Genomic DNA, 15,966 nt, shown 5'->3' on the forward strand with positions numbered 1-15,966 from the left:
GTTCTGGGAAAACCAGAAAAAGAAAAGTTAGTAGAGTGCAGCTGCAGGCATTCCTTCACTCCAGGTTCTGATACTGAACGGCAGCTGGGATTCCTTTGTGGACTTGGGGGTTAGAGGGTGCTCTGTAGTCATATTCTGCACCCCCTGAGCTTCCAGGACAGCTGAGCAAGCATTTCAGGATGGTAAGTCTCAGCCTAAACCTATGTAAACACCCCTGCCCCACAACTAGGACAACAGATGTTAGTTAATAAATTGGGCTTATGAAGATTCCAAATAATTATTCTTTAAATAATTATTTTCTTCACCCTCATTGTCCTAAGCAGTTCCTGTGGCTCGATTCTGAGTTTGGCCCGCATCTCCAAGGTAGATAAGGGTCCCTTCAGAGAAGCTGCCCTTCACACAGTGCTAGGATTCTGGAATGAGGCAAGGTCATATTCTTTTTTTTTTTTTTTTTTTTTTTTGAGGCAGTCTCACTCTGTCACCCAGGCTGGAGTGCAGTGCAGTGGCACAATCTTGGCTCACTGCAACCTCCGCCTCCCTGGTTCAAGCGATTATCCTGCCTCGGCCTCCCAAGTACCTGGGATTACAGGGGCCTGCCACCACGCACAGCTAATTTTTTGTATTTTTAATAGAGTCGGGGTTTCGCCATGTTGGCCAGGCCAGTCTCGAACTCCTGACCTCAGGTGATCCACCTGCCTCGGCCTTCCAAAGTGCTGGGATTACAGGCATGAGCCACTGTGCCTGGCTTGGGTCATTTTCAGCCTGGCACTTTGCTGTCCAGAGTCCCAAAAAGCATGGATCATTAAGCACAAGGGAGGTAGTGGTGTTAGGTACTTTTAGGGCTAAACCTATCAAATGTTTCATTTCCCCCCCCATGCTTTTTGTTTGTTTGTGTCCTTTTTTTTTTTTTTTTTTTGAGATGGAGTCTCACTCTTTCACCTTGGCTGGAGCGTGGCAGCACGATCTTGGCTCACTGCAACCTCCACCTCCTGGGTTCTTGCAATTCTTCTGCCTCAGCCTCCCTAGTAGCTGAGATTACAGGCATGCCACCATGCCCAGCTAATTTTTTTGTATTTTTTTTTAAGTAGAGATGGAGTTTCACCATATTGGCCAGGCTGGTCTCAAACTCCTGACTGTGTGATCCACCCGCCTCGACCTCCCAAAGTGCTGAGATTACAGATGTGAGCCACTGCGCCCTGCCGTTTGTGTGGTTTTTTTTTTTTTGTTTTTTGTTTTTGAGACGGAGTCTTGCTCTGTCACTCTCGCTGGAGTGCAGTGGTGCCATATCGGCTCACAGTAACCTCTGCCTCCCAGATTCAGGCAATTCTCCTGCCTCAGCCTCCCAAGTAGCTGGGATGACAGGCACGCACCACCACGCCCAGCTAATTTTTTTTTTTTTTTTTTTTTTTTTACTAGAGACGGGGTTTCACCATTTTTGCCAGGATGGTCTCGATCTCCTACCTCATGATCTGCCTGCCTTGGCCTTCCAAAGTGCTGAGATTACAGGTGTGAGCCACTGCACCCAGCCCTCTTTAAAAAAAAAAAAAAAAAAAATAGAGATGGGGTCTTGCTATGTTGCTGAGGCTAGTCTCTAACTCCTGGGCTTAAGAGATCCTCCTGCCTCAGTCTCCCAAGCACTGGGATTACAGGCATGAACCACCAGGCCCAGCTCAAATATTTTGATGACAAGGAACCAAGTGTCAAAACAAACACCTCAACTTGGGAAATACTTGGGAGATCTAAATGTCTGCAAACCATCTGCAAACAGGCAGAGCCTTCGTGTCAATGTGGATTTTCCTCTTCAGTGTAGGAAGTATAAAAGGTTCTGTTGACCCTGTTGAGATAACTATCCTGTTTGGGAAGGGAGTAGAGAGGAATTGGGGTTGGTTTGTTTGCTTTTCAAGCTTATAGAACTATTTCTGCCATGCCATGCCACAGGGAACTTCACTTACAAGTCCAAGTCTCCTAGCCTTTTCCCTGTCTTATCAACTCCATTATCTTTGCTAAGAGCTTGCAAAGCAAATGAGACATGGCCTTTGATCTTTAGGAGCTCATCCATTCCTTCCAAAAACATTTATGAACTTACTATGTGCAAGGAGCTGTAGAAATTGCCGAAGATGCAAAAATGAGAAACTCTCAGTCTGGATACATATTCATCATTCCGAAATTTATATCCAAAGTACTGGGCTAGAGGTCTGGGCCAGAGCTAAGAAACTACTAGACAGGCAGGAGATCTGGTATACCAAGAAATCTCTATAGGGAAGACAGTGTCCAGGCTTTCTTCATGCTCTTGGATACATGGTCTCCAACTTCAAAACTGAACTTTCTTCCCAGACTGCATTTTAGCTTATCTGAAGAATGCTGTTTTTAGTCAGACCATAGTTAAACAAGATAGATAGAAGAGAAAAAAATATTTAAAATATTTAACAGTCTGCCACATGAATACCAAAATAGCCATTGACGACATTCCCTACTCCATTATTTAGTTGTTAAGAAGAAGCAGTATACTTTTTATGAGGATACAGAAGATGATTCCAATAAAGAAGTTAAGTATGGCTGGGCAGGGTGGCTCATGCCTGTATTCCCAGCACTTTGGGAGGCCAAGGCAGGAGGATTGCTTAAACCTGGGAGTTTAAGACCAGTCTGGGGTCGGGTGCAGTGGCTCATGCCTGTAATCCAAGCACTTTGGAGGCCAAGGTGGGTGGATTGTTTGAGGTCAGGAGTTCAAGACCAGCCTGGCCAACATGGCAAAACCCTACTTATAGTAAAAATACAAAAATTAGCTGGGCATGGTGGTGGGCACCTGTAATCCCAGCTACTGGGAGGCTGAGACAGGAAAATTGCTTGAACCTGGGAAGTGGAGGCTGTAGTGAGTTGAGATTACGCCACTGCACTCCAGCCTGGGCAACAGAGTAAAACTCTGTCTCAAAAAAAAAAAAAAAAAAAAAAAAAGACCAGCCTGGACAACATAGTGAGACCCTGTCTCTTCAAAAAATTAAAAAAGATTAGGTGGGAAGATCACTTGAGCTGGGGAGGTGGAGGTTGCAATGAGCTGTGATTGCATCACTGCACTCCTGCCTGGATGACAGAGCCAGACCCTGCCTCCAAAAAAAAAAAAAAAAAAAAAAAAAGAAACAAGTACACATAGAGACTGAGCAGATAAAGACCAAAAAAGAATAAGTGCACAGAAGTTTTTCCTCTTTGGAAGAAGTGGTATGCTTTCTTATGGTGTGCAAAGAAAATTGGATAATCCATTTTTACCCCTCTTTTTAAAGCACCTGTTTATTTTCTCTACAAATCACACCTTCCCCACCAAAATGATATAGGTTATTGTCTGATGGTTTCTTACCAGTTTTTATTTATTTGAAGCTGTTCTATATATCCTTTTATTGGAAGCTACCTCAAACCCTTTTGACATACAGGCTGGGTATAAAGTATAAAGAAACAGAATCAGATATTGCAATTAAAAACAAAAACCAAGAGGAACTAGATGACTGTCAGTACAATAAGATCTTGGCTCTGGAAGAAGGCAGCTCTGGTTCACTCTACAGGGCAGAGTGCTGATCACGCCCACTGTGTCCATGTTATGGAAACTGGGTATTGCTGAGACTGAGTGATTAGGGGCTGATAAGTATGTTTGACACTGGACTCCTATGCTCCACGTACGCCTTCTGGCCAAAGGGAAAATGATTGCTTACTTTCTGGTCGTGGGAATGCTTCTTGGCTGTAAGAGCAGCAGCATTTATCTGTTGACATCTCATTTCATTAGAACCAACGAAGCATTTCCTGACATGTCATTTATTCTTTAGTTATGCCAATATGGCCATATGCCATCTCCAGAGATACTTATCTAGGTACTGAGTCCTCCAACTGTATTGTTCTGCTGAATATTTTATGCCAAAGCAGCTTGCTTTCTGTGCCTCTCCGCCTGCCTGAGGACGTGTTTTCAGTTTTACATGAACATGGTCAGTCAGAAAGGTTCTAGGGGAGACCTCAAACATGGTAGGCAGATGGGTCTTCACCCAAAGAAGCTCCTTAACACTCTTTGCTAATGATAGTGTTCAAGTTAGAAATTTTGGCAATAAAACTAGCAACAACATTTACTAATACACTGAAGTACCATAGTCATTACTTTCTCTGACTTGACTAATTCTTTTTTTCTACCTTTTGAAGTGTGCCGTCTTAAGAACTAGAAGTTGGACTGGGCATGGTGGCTTACGCCTGTCATCCCAGCACTTTGAGAGGCTGAAGCGGGAGGATTGCTTGAGTCAGTCTGGGAAACACAGGGAGCCCTGTATCCACAAAATATTAATATTAAAAAAATTAGCCAGATGTGGTGGCTTATGCTCCAACCTGGGCCACAGAGCAAGACTCTCAAAAAACAAAAAACAAAAAACAAAAAAACTGGAAGTCGTATTAGAGCTCATCTATTCAGATGCCTCCATTACCTATCTGAAGAAGTGGAGGTGCAGAGATATTCAGTATTTGGCTTCCAACTGAACACCTATTTTTTTTTTTTTTTAAGATGCAGTCTTACTCTGTTGGCAGGCTGGAGTGCAGTGGTGTGATCTCGGCTCACTGCATCCTCTGCCTCCCGGGTTCAAGCAATTCTCCTGCTTCAGCCTCCTGAGTAGCTGGGATTACAGGCATGCATCACCAAGTCCAGCTAATTTTTGTTTTTTTGTTTTTTTTTTGTTTTTTTTTTTTTGAGACAGAGTCTCACTCTGTCACCCAGGCTGGAGTGCAGTGGCGCGATCTTGGCTCACTGCAAGCTCCCTCCCGGGTTCACGCCATTCTCCTGTCTCAGCCTCCCGAGTAGCTGGGACTACAGGCGCCCGCCACCTCGCCTGGCTAATTTTTTTGTATTTTTAGTAGAGACGGGGTTTCACGGTGTTAACCAGGATGGTCATTTTTTTTTTTTTTTTTTTTTAGTAGAGACGTGGTTTCTCCGTGTTGGCCAGGATGGTCTCAATCTTTTGACCTCACGATCTGCCTGCCTTGGCTTCCCAAAGTGTTGGGATTACAGGCGTGAGCCGCTGCGCCTGGCCTGGACACATATTTAGTGGCAGAACTTGAATTCAGTGCTCATTATACCAACTGAGACTACAAAAGTATAGAATACATTGATATTGATGAACACAGGGTTAAGTGTCAGGGATTGAAAGGGACACAAAGGAATGAGATTGGCTTGTATTAGCCATGAATAGTGAACTAGATAGTGTGTATGTGTGTGCGTGTGCGCACACGTGTGTGTGTGTGTGTGTTTTAATACCAAAGGACAGGTTTTCTCTAAAATACTAATTATTCTTTCAAGAAATATTTATCACATGCCAGAGACAATGCTAGGCACAGGGGATAGAAAGATGAATAAGACATGCTTTTTGCCCTATTTTATAAAATCGTATAACTTTGATTTTCCAGAGAAAGGAGGATAATGGCATACTTATTTTAAAATGGAATACATTCAGAGGACAGAAAGAAATGAAGTGCACTAAAAGTAAAGATTTTTAAAACATTTATTTATTTATTTTAATTTTTAGAGACGGGGTCTCACTACTTTGCCCAGGCTGGTATCAAACTCCTGGGTTCAAGTGATGTTCCCACCTCAGCCTCCCAAAGTGTTGGGATTATAGGCATGAGCCACCATGCCTGGCCAAAGATTCTAATATTTTACAACAATGAATAGATACTCCCTTAATGTGAATTTGATATCTATTGTGAGTTTATCCAAATTTTATTTATTTATTTATTTTGAGACAGGGTTTCACTCGGTTACCCAGGCTGGAGTGCAGTGACCCAGTCATGATTCACTGCAGCCTCGACTTCCTGGGGTCAGGTGATCCTCCTGCCTCAGCCTCCCTAGTAGCAAATTAGATGCTTTTTGGTGTGGTTCTGGTTTTTTGTTTGTTTGTTTGTTTTTTAGTGTGAACCAAGGATTTTATTTATTTTTTAGAGATAACATCTTGCTCTGTTGCCCAGACTGAAGTGCAATGGCTCAATCATAGCTCACCGTAGCCTCAATCTTCTATGCTCCAGTGATCCTCCCACCTCAGTCCCCTGAGTAACTGGGACTACAGGTCTGTGCCACCATGTCGGCGGTGAATTTTTAAAAAATGTTTGTAAAGGTGGGATCTCCCTATGTTGCCCAAGCTGGTCTTAGACCCTTGGGCTCAAGCGATCTTGGCCTCCCAAAGTGCTGGGATTCCAGGCGTGAGCCACTCTGCCCTGCCTATGTGGTTTTGTTGAAAGCAGATGATTCTCATTATGCAGGCTTTTTATTAAGGAATCCCCAATCTAGATAAATGACACAGTGAAGCTATAGCTAATGTTTACAACCTCAAGAATCTGAGTAAAGGACATAGGAATAAAGTGAAGCTGGAAGGAATACAGATGGTTTAATCTTGAGTTTTATTTATCTGCAGCCCAACTCTTTCAGATTTTCTTTCTTTTTTTTTTTTTTTTTTCGAGATGGAGTCTCACTCATGTTGCCCAGGCTGGAGTGCAATGGCATGACTTTGGCTTACTGCAGCCTCCGCCTCCCGGGTTCAAGCGATTCTCCTGCCTCAGCCTCCCAAGTAGCTGGGATTACAGGCACCCACCCCCACCACACCTGGCTAATTTTTTGTATTTTTAGTAGAGACGGGGTTTCACCATGTTGGCCAGGCTGGTCTAGAACTCCTGACCTCAGGTGATATGCCCACCTCGGCCTCCCAAAGTGCTGGGATTACAGGCATAAGCCACCGTGCCCGACCCAGATTTTCTTTCATATTCTTGTTTCCTAGATATTCTGCATGATTGATGAATGTTCCTATTTTATAAATATAAATGCATCACCTTTATGTGAAAGTGTATTATTTTGTAAATATCTTGTAAAATTATTGAGACAATTTACTCTTAAAGGGGGAAAAAAAAGACCTCATGTTCATCTGGCTTACCCCTTCCATTTTATAAGCTAAGGAGGAAGCCCTAGATAGTAGAAGTGACTTGCTCCAAACTCCACATGGTTTCTGGCAAAATCTAGGCTTCTTAACACTTTGCCTAGTGCTGTACGTATTTTGGGAATAGCATAAATTCTATTTCATAAGAAATGACACAGGGAGAGGGCAACTGTCCCAAAGATTAGAACTCCCCTTACTTCAGCCTCTGCTCTCAGACTGCATGCTAGGAAAAAGCTGAGCAGTCGGCCTCCAGGGCTGAGACTGACCTGTAATGTAATTACACAGCTTAAAGCCTCTGGTGAAGAGGGTTTTGAGGAGCTGCTATGACTCAACATCTGTACTAATCTGAGGCTTATATAGAAGACAGAGTGGCCGATATTCATTTAAGAAGATGAAATGCGGCCGGGAGCGGTGGCTCACGTAAGTAATCCCAGCATTTTGGAAGGTCAAGGTGGGCGGATCACCTGAGGTCAGGAGTTTGAGACCAGCCTGGCCAACATGGTGAAACTCCGTCTCTACTAAAATACAAAAATTAACTGGGTGTGGTGGTGCCCACCTGTAATCCCAGCTACTCTGGAGGTTGAGACAGGAGAATCACTTGAACCTGGGAGGCGGAGGTTGCAGTGAGCCAAGATCACACCACTGCACTCCAGCCTGGGCGCTGGAGCGAGAGTCTGCCTCCGAAAAAGAAAAAAATAAAATAAAATAAAGATTAAATGCAGCTGGGCACGTTGGCTCATGCCTGTAATCCCAGCACTTTGGGAGGCCGAGGTGGCTGGATCACCTGAGGTCAGGAGTTGGAGACCAGCCTGGCCAACATGGTGAAACCCCATCTCTACTAAAAATACAAAAATTAGCCGGGTGTGGTGGCAGGCACCTGTAATCCCACCTACTTGGGGGGCTGAGGCAGGAGAATCATTTGAACCCAGGAGGTAGAGGTTGCAGTGAGCCAAAATTGCGCCACTGCACTCCAGCCTGGGTGACAGAGTGAGACTCCATCTCAAAAAACAAAAAACAGAAACAAAAACAGAAGATGAAATGCATGAAAGGAAAGGTTAAAAATGATTCCCATGGGCCAGTTTTAGTATACTCTCTTCACTCCTTTTGCTGCATGATACTCGCACACTTTGCGCTTACTGTTCTGCTTGATTGCATGTCCATGAGGCCGAGAACCTGCCTGTCTTGTTTACCATGAGATCCACGGAATCAAGCCCAAGCCTGGCATGTAGCAGATACTCAAGAAGGATTTGTCGAATAAGAGATACACGAATCAAAAGCATTGCTTTTTGCCCTCAAAAAGTGTCCAACTTTTGCTATTGAACATTTTAGCGCCATTCCCTTGTGCTAATTACTTTCCTAAGTAAAGTTAGAAGCTGATGCTTAGTGCATTTGTGTTTTAGCAAATTGAATCGAATCTGTATATCCCACTCAAAGAAATTTAATTGGAATTGCACATTAAACTGAAGCAACCCACAAATCGGCATCTTATCTTGCTTGCCTTAAGCCCCAAAGGGCCTATAAGGAGCACCTGGAAAGCCACTGTTCTATTGTTCATCTCCATCTACACACCTTACTGTATGCCCTTTACCCAATAACCTTCGTGGAGTGTTTCCATAGGTACTATCAAGCCACTAACGATGTAACAACTGGAGTCACTGTCGGTAAATCCAAGTATATGTTGCATCAAAAGAGTTTCGACCTACTTGTCTAGCTCATAACCCACACATCTATCCAGAGACTTTAAAACTGTTGTATTTTGCCCCCTACCTTCCAGGTGATGGCAGATTAGAGGTGAGAAGCAATTAGGCAACAGTTGCTTCCCAACAGTCTCTTCCAGTTTGTTCTGTCTCTCATTTGAGTTCTGACTTATGAGTTGCTCCTTTACATGGTTTTAAAGTCAAACAATTACTTGTCCATTACAATCACCTGTCAATTGCTAGCAAAATTAGACTACTGAGGAGGTAGATGGTACAAACACAGGCAGAGGATGCAGACATTAGTAAGAGACGAGGCGACTGCACTACAGAAATGTCCTAGGACACTGTCTGGAGGCAAATCTAACCCTGACATAAGTAGAGAGGACAGGGTGGTGGCGGAGGTGGGAAGAGTGTGTTTTGCCCTTACTTTAAGTGAACTTGGACATGTCCTGACCTTTGCAAACACCACCCCTCCCCCGTAGTTCCCACTTACCTCAGCAGTGGGCTGTGTCCAGGCTCCTCTGTGGTCCTTGCACAGGTCAAATCTAAGTTCTCTTCCCTTTCAGCCCCCACTTTGGTGGCTGCTGCTGCCGCTGTGCTGCCGCTGTGCTGCCGGCTAACCTTGTTTTTGCTCGGGTGGGAGGTTGGCCATGGTGATCTCATTACAGAGCTGCGTACTGGCTTGGGCCAGGCACGTGATGAAAAAGTTTGGTTCCGTGTTGGCTGGAAACAAAACACCCTTCTTTCCGGAGGGCATGTCCTTAAAGCGGAAAGGAAATCTAAGCTCAAGCAAGAACTTGAAAAAAGTGCATTTGGCCAAACTCTGGGCTTCCCTCCCCCTGCCCCCTTTTTTTCTTTAAATTTTTTTTCTCCATCATCTGCAACTTAAGAAAATGTTGCTGTCCCATAGGAGGAGGCAGATTCAAGAAAAGATGTGGGTGTCAGATAATGGCAGGTAGTACAAGTTGATAAAAAGGTGACAGAGACCAGAGGATCTCATTTTCTTTTTTTTCATTGCTTCTCTTCCTGTGGAGGGCAGGCAAGGGAGGAGAGATACATCAGCTATTTCTAGTGAGTCTAGATGCGGGAAAGGCACGCCTATGAAGGGTGAATTTGCACTGTGATTGAAATAGGGGAACTTAGGATACAGGACCCATGACATGAAGTGAAGAGCACTTTAGAAAAAGAGCTGCTTTTAAATTTCTGAAAACTATTTTTAAATAAATGTGCAAATGATATAAAATACAATAGGGTCAAAAGAATGTACAATGAAAAGTCTTTTTATTTCTCCTCAGTCCCCTTTTTTTCCTCCCAAGAGGCAACCCCTGTGACCAGATTTTTGTATATCCTTCCAGAGCTTACATATGTAAATAAAAACATGTGTAGGCCTTGTGCTTCTCCTTTAGCAACAGCTCCATAGTATGTTTGTTGTGCACTTTGCTTTTTCCACTTAACAATCAAACATGGAGATTGGCTGGGCATGGTGGTGCTCACCTGTAGTCCCAGCTATTTGGGAGACTGAGGTCGGAGGATCGCTTGAGCCCAGGTATTTGAGACCAGCCTGGGCAACATAGGAAGACTCCTTCCAAAATAAACAAAACTCAGAAACTTGGCTGGGCACGGCAGCTCATGCATATAATCTCAGCACTTTGGAAGACCAAGACGGGAGGATCACTTGAGGCCAAGAGTTTGAGACCAGCCTGGACAACATAGCAAAACCCCATTTCTACTACGTATACAAAAAAATTAGGCCGGGCGCGGTGGCTCAAGCCTGTAATCCCAGCACTTTGGGAGGCCGAGACGGGCGGATCACGAGGTCAGGAGATCGAGACCATCCTGGCTAACACAATGAAACCCCGTCTCTACTAAAAATACAAAAAAAAAAAATTAGCCGGGCGAGGTGGCGGGCGCCTGTAGTCCCAGCTACTCGGGAGGCTGAGGCAGGAGAATGGCGTAAACCCGGGAGGCGGAGCTTGCAGTGAGCCGAGATAGTGCCACTGCACTCCAGCCTGGGCGACAGAGCGAGACTCCGTCTCAAAAAAAAAAAAAAAAAAATTAGCTTACTGGCACATGTCTGTTATCCCAGCTACTCAGGAGGCTGAGGTGGGAGAATGGCTTGAGCCCAGGAGTTGGAGTCTGCAGTAAGCTATGATTGTGCCACCGCACTCCAACCTGAGTGACAGAGTGGGACCCTGCCTGTCTCTAAAAAACAAAACAAAAAAAATGCTGGGAGCAGTGGCTCATGCCTGTAATCTCAGCAATCTTTGGAAGGCTGGGGCAAGAGGATTTCTTTTTTTTAATTTTTTGAGATGGAGTCTCGCTCTGTCACCCAGGCTGGAGTGTAATGGCATGATCATGGCTAACTGCAACCTCTGCCTCCCAGGTTCAAGCGATTCTTCTGCCTCAGCCTCCTGAGTAGTGCCACCACGCCCGGCTAATTTTTGTATTTTTTTTTTAGTAGAGATGGGGTTTCACCATATTGGCCAGGCTGGTCTTAAACTCCTGACCTCGTGATCTGCCCGCCTCAGTCTCCCAAAGTGCTGGGACTACAGGCATGAGCCACTGTGCCTGACCTGGCAGGAGGATTTCTTAAGCCCAGGAGTTAGGGACCAGCCTGGGCAACATAATGAGGCCCTGTCTCTAAAATAAATAAAAATAAATAAATAAATAAATAAATCTCCCTGTCAGGAGATCGAGACCATCCTGGCTAGCACAGTGAAACCCCATCTGTACTAAAAATACGAAAATTAGCCAGGCGTGATGACGGGCGCCTGTAGTCCCAGCTACTTGGGAGGCTGAGGCAGGAGAATTGCTTGAACCCAGGAGGCAGAGGTTGCAGTGAGCCGAGATTGCACCACTGCACTCCAGCCTGGGCAACCAACAGAGCGAGACTCTGTCTCAAAAAAAAAAAATTTCTTTAGACACAGGGTTTCACTCTGTCACCCAGGCTGGAGTGCAATGGCTCAACTATGGCTCACTGCAGTCTCAACTTTCTGGCCTCAGATCCTCCCAAGCAGTTGGACTACAGGAACATACCACCATGCCCCACTAATTAAAAAAAATTTTTTTTGTAGAGACAGAGTCTGGCTATGTTGCCCAGGCTGGTCTTGAACTCCTGACTCAAGCAATCCTCCTGCCTCAGTCTCCCAAATTGCTGGATTACAGGTATGATTCACTGTGCCTAGCTTCCTTCCTACTTTCTAATGCCAAGCATCACTGTCATGTGCAAACATTTATTTTTCACTAACTATGATGTGCAGAAACTTTTTTTCCTATTTCCTATTGTCTCTATGTCCATATCTTTGCTTACGCTAATCCTCTCACCCAGAATTTCCTTCCTGTTTCTGTCAAGTATTGTGTCTCCAGTTCTTTTCTCTCTCTCTCTCTCTTTTTTTTTAAGATATGGGGTGTTGCTATGTTGTCCAGTCTTGTCCCAAAATCCTCGCCTCAAGTGATCCTCCTGCCTCAGCCTTCCAAAGTGCTTTAGCCTCCCAAAGTGCTAAGATTACAGGTGTGAGCCATTGTGCCCAGCCTAATTCTTTTCCTCTTGAACTTTTTTAGCTTAAGTGGTCAACACTCCCTGGAGTAGTAGGTACTTTTTTCCTACAATAATTTTCATATAGGGTCTTTATGTATTTCCATGGGAGTAATAACTCTGGCACTAGTAACACTGGTCTTCAGTAAATAGTTGATTGTTGAGCAAGCCTTAGAGAGAAGAGCATCCCTCTAGTGAGAAGGTCTGCAGTCTTCCTGGGTGTTCTCTCCATCCTATCTTTTTTTTTTTTTTTTTGAAATGGAGTCTGGCTCTGTTGCCTAGGCTGGAGTGCCATGGTGTGATCTTGACCCACTGCAAACTCCACCTCCCAGTTTCAAGCGACTGTCTTGCCTCAGCCTCCTGAGTAGCTCGGATTACAGGCACCTGCCGTCATGCCTGGCTAATTTTTGTATTTTTGTAGAGACTGGGTTTCACCATGTTGGCCAGGGTGGTTTTTAACTCCTGTCCTCAGGAGATCCACCCTCCTTGGCCTCCCAAAGTTCTGGGATTACAGGCATGAGCCACCATGCCCGGCCTCTCCATCCTATCTTCAAGGAATTGCTCAATCCTCCTGGTTGATCTCCTTGAAACGAAGTGTTCCTGAGGAGAGACCTTGAGAGCCTGGGAGAATGCAGATCTGAGTTGGGAATAATGGGAAAGCTTGATTGGTCTTCCTGTTATCAGACATCAGACATCAGCGGTTTTTTTTTTTTTTTTAGACAGAGTCTGGCAGTGCCGCCCAGACTGGAGTGCAGTGGCATGATCTCAGCTCACTGTAAGCTCCGCCTCCCGGGTTCACACCATTCTGCTGCCTCAGCCTCCGGAGTAGCTGGGACTACAGTCGCCTGCCACCACGCCTGGCTAATTTTGTGTATTTTTAGTAGAGACGCGGTTTCATCGCGTTAGCCAGGATGGTCTCAATCTCCTGACCTCATGATCCGCCCGCCTCGCAGGCGTGAGCCAGCGCGCCTGGACAGCTGTGTGGTTCTTAAGGGGTCCCATTCATTTTATAACTAGTGTTTCTCAATTTTCTTTTTTTCTTTTTGAGACGGAATCTCGCTCTCTGTCGCCAGGCTGGAGTGCAGCGGCGCGATCTCGGCATACTGCAACCTACACCTCCCAAGTTCAAGCGATTCTCCTGCCTCAGCCTCCCGAGTAGCTGGGATTATAGGCGTGCGCCACCACACTCAGCTAATTTTTTTTGTATTTTTAGTAGAGAAGGGGTTCCACCATGGTCTCTATCTTCTGAGCTCGTGATCCGCCCACCTCAGCCTCCCAAAGTGCTGGGATTACAGGCGTGAGCCGCCGCACCCGGCAGGAGAGTATAAGTTTAAGAAAATTGAGAAGACCTGGCGCGGTGGCTCACGCCTGTAATCCCAGCACTTTAGGAGGCCAAGGCGGGCGGATCACCTGAGGTCGACAGTTCGAGACCAGCCTGACCAACATGGAGAAACCCCGTCTCTGTTAAAAATACAGTATCAGCTGGGCATGGTGGCGCATGCCTGTAATCCCAGCTACTTGGAGGCTGAGGCAGGAGAATCGCTTGAACTTGGGAGGCAGAGGTTGCGGTGAGCCAAGATCGGGCCATTGCACTCCAGCCTGGGAAACAAGAGCGAAACTCATCTCAAAAAACAAACAAAAAAAACACCAAAAACCAAAAACGTATACTCTCCCAAATGAGATTTGTTGGAACCTGACTTTCTATAGTTTGCAGCTCAAAAACAGTAGGGGCCAGGAGCAGTGGCATGCACCTGTAATCCCAGGTACTCAGGAGGCTGAGTGGGGAGGATTACTTGAGCCTGGGTGCCCAGGGATTCAAGACCAGCCTGGATAACGTGGCAAGACCCTCATCTCAAAAAGCAATAGAGTTTTCTTCTCAAATATGAAATGATATCACTGAATATATTCTTTTCCAACTACCGTCTCATTCATTTGGGACCTCCTTCCGACTGGGAAGCAGTGACTTCTGGAAAATTATTCTAAGTTTGCGATATCCATGAGTACAGCATCATATCCAATGTTCAAAAGGTAACACTCTAGGCCGGGCGCGGTGGCTCATGCCTGTAATCCCAGCACTTTGGGAGGCTAAGGCGGGTGGATCACTAGGCCAGGAGATGGAGACCATCCTGGCCAACATGGTGAAACCCCTTTTCTACTTAAAAAAAAATACAAAAAATTAGCCAGGCGCAGTGGCGGGCGCCTGTGGTCCTAGCTACTCTGGAGGCTGAGGCAGGAGAATGGCGTGGACCCTGGAGGCGGAGCTTGCAGTGAGCAGAGATTGCACCACTGCACTCCAGTCTGGGTGCCAGAGCGAGACTCTTGTCTAAAAAATAAAATAGATTCAGTTCCAAGGCATCTGTGAGCCCGCGGAGTATACGCCATGAGCAAAGCTCACCCTCCCGAGTTGAAAAAATTTATGGACAAGAAGTTATCATTGAAATTAAATGGTGGCAGACATGTCCAAGGAATATTGCGGTGATTTGATCCCTTTATGAACCTTGTGATAGATGAATGTGTGGAGATGGCAACTAGTGGGCAACAGAACAATATTGGAATGGTGGTAATACGAGGAAATAGTAACATCATGTTAGAAGCCTTGGAACGAGTATAAATAATGGCTGTTGAGCAGAGAAACCCATGTCCTCTCTCCATAGGGAAATTAGGTCATATACATTTTCATATTAGACTTTTTGTTAAATAAACTTTTGTAATAGTCAAAAATGCTTTCTCAAATGTTCTGAATATAGAATATTAGCTCTCATTCCAATTTTTTCTAACATGAATTTTCCTGGTTGACACTGATATCAAAGGGTTTATGCATTAAAGTGGAAGAATCTTATTAAATGTGAAAATAAAATAAAATAAAATAACATTCCAGCTCCTCCTAAAATACAATCCATCTATGCTTGCTTTATATTTGTTTTCAATAATTTGAGAAACGAGCACCCAGTTCTGGGTGAGGGGTGGTGGTGGGGCTGGACACGGTGTTTCCTGTTTGTTTTAACACACACCAGGCACAGTGCCACAGGAAAAAACAAAATTCCAAGAAAGGACTGGGGAGGCCACTTTTCATGTGACTACTGCCTGCCTGTCAGTGCTAGCCTCTCCTGACTCTAATTATAAGTGGGCGAAAGCACGTTAGAAACCCACAGAACTGACTGGTGAATGGGAAACTTGCCTGCCTTCTTTATCAGTGTATTCCTCAACCGAATCACTGTTTATTATTTTTTTGAGACGGAGTCTTGCTCTGTTGCCCAGGCTGGAGTGCAGTGGCGCGATCTAGGCTCACTGCAACCTCCGCCTCCTAGGTTCAAGCAATTCTCCCTGCCTCAGCCTCCAGAGTAGTTGGGATTACAGGTGCCCTCCACCACGCCCAGCTAATTTTTGTATTATTTAGTAGAGACAGGGTTTTGTCATGTTGGCCAGGCTAGTGTTGAACTCCTGACCTAAGGTGATCTGTCCGCCTCGGCCTCCCCAAGTGCTGGGATTACAGGCTCAGGGAGTCACCGCGCCCGGCCCCAAATCGACTGTTATAGAGAGAGCAAACTGAGACATGCCGTTTATCGAACGCTCTTTTATATCTTCCTTGGTGCGCGGTGTTTTTCCAATTATTAACTATTTAATCTTCACAAGCTCATGAGAACCAATGGTATCCTAATTTTGCAGATAAGGAGCTAAACACTCATTTGGAGGGGAGAAGAGGGGGACTGGAGTTCAGAAAGTGCATTTGATGCTCTTATCCTGGAGGCTGGAGCTAGGAGTTCACCTCCCTGGAGAATAGCTTTTGGGAATCCCG

The 15,966-nt window shown here is 45.2% G+C and overlaps 1 protein-coding gene and 1 pseudogene across 2 annotated transcripts in view; one reads left to right on the forward strand and one right to left on the reverse strand.

Annotated features, from left to right (window-relative positions):
- Positions 1–9,308, reverse strand: part of FAXDC2 (fatty acid hydroxylase domain containing 2) — a 31,656-nt gene extending 22,348 nt beyond the window's left edge. The window contains 1 exon segment of the mRNA NM_001257519.1: positions 9,129–9,308. The gene's annotated coding sequence lies outside the window, so the exon portion shown is untranslated.
- Positions 9,309–14,474: 5,166 nt separating this feature from the next.
- Positions 14,475–15,037, forward strand: LOC100425770 (small nuclear ribonucleoprotein G pseudogene; annotated as a pseudogene). The gene has a single exon (XR_013394966.1). The product of XR_013394966.1 is annotated as a small nuclear ribonucleoprotein G pseudogene (transcript).
- The last annotated feature ends 929 nt before the right edge of the window (positions 15,038–15,966 follow it).

This window comes from Macaca mulatta, chromosome 6 (genome assembly GCF_049350105.2).
Source record: "Macaca mulatta isolate MMU2019108-1 chromosome 6, T2T-MMU8v2.0, whole genome shotgun sequence".
Lineage (NCBI taxonomy): Eukaryota > Metazoa > Chordata > Mammalia > Primates > Cercopithecidae > Macaca > Macaca mulatta.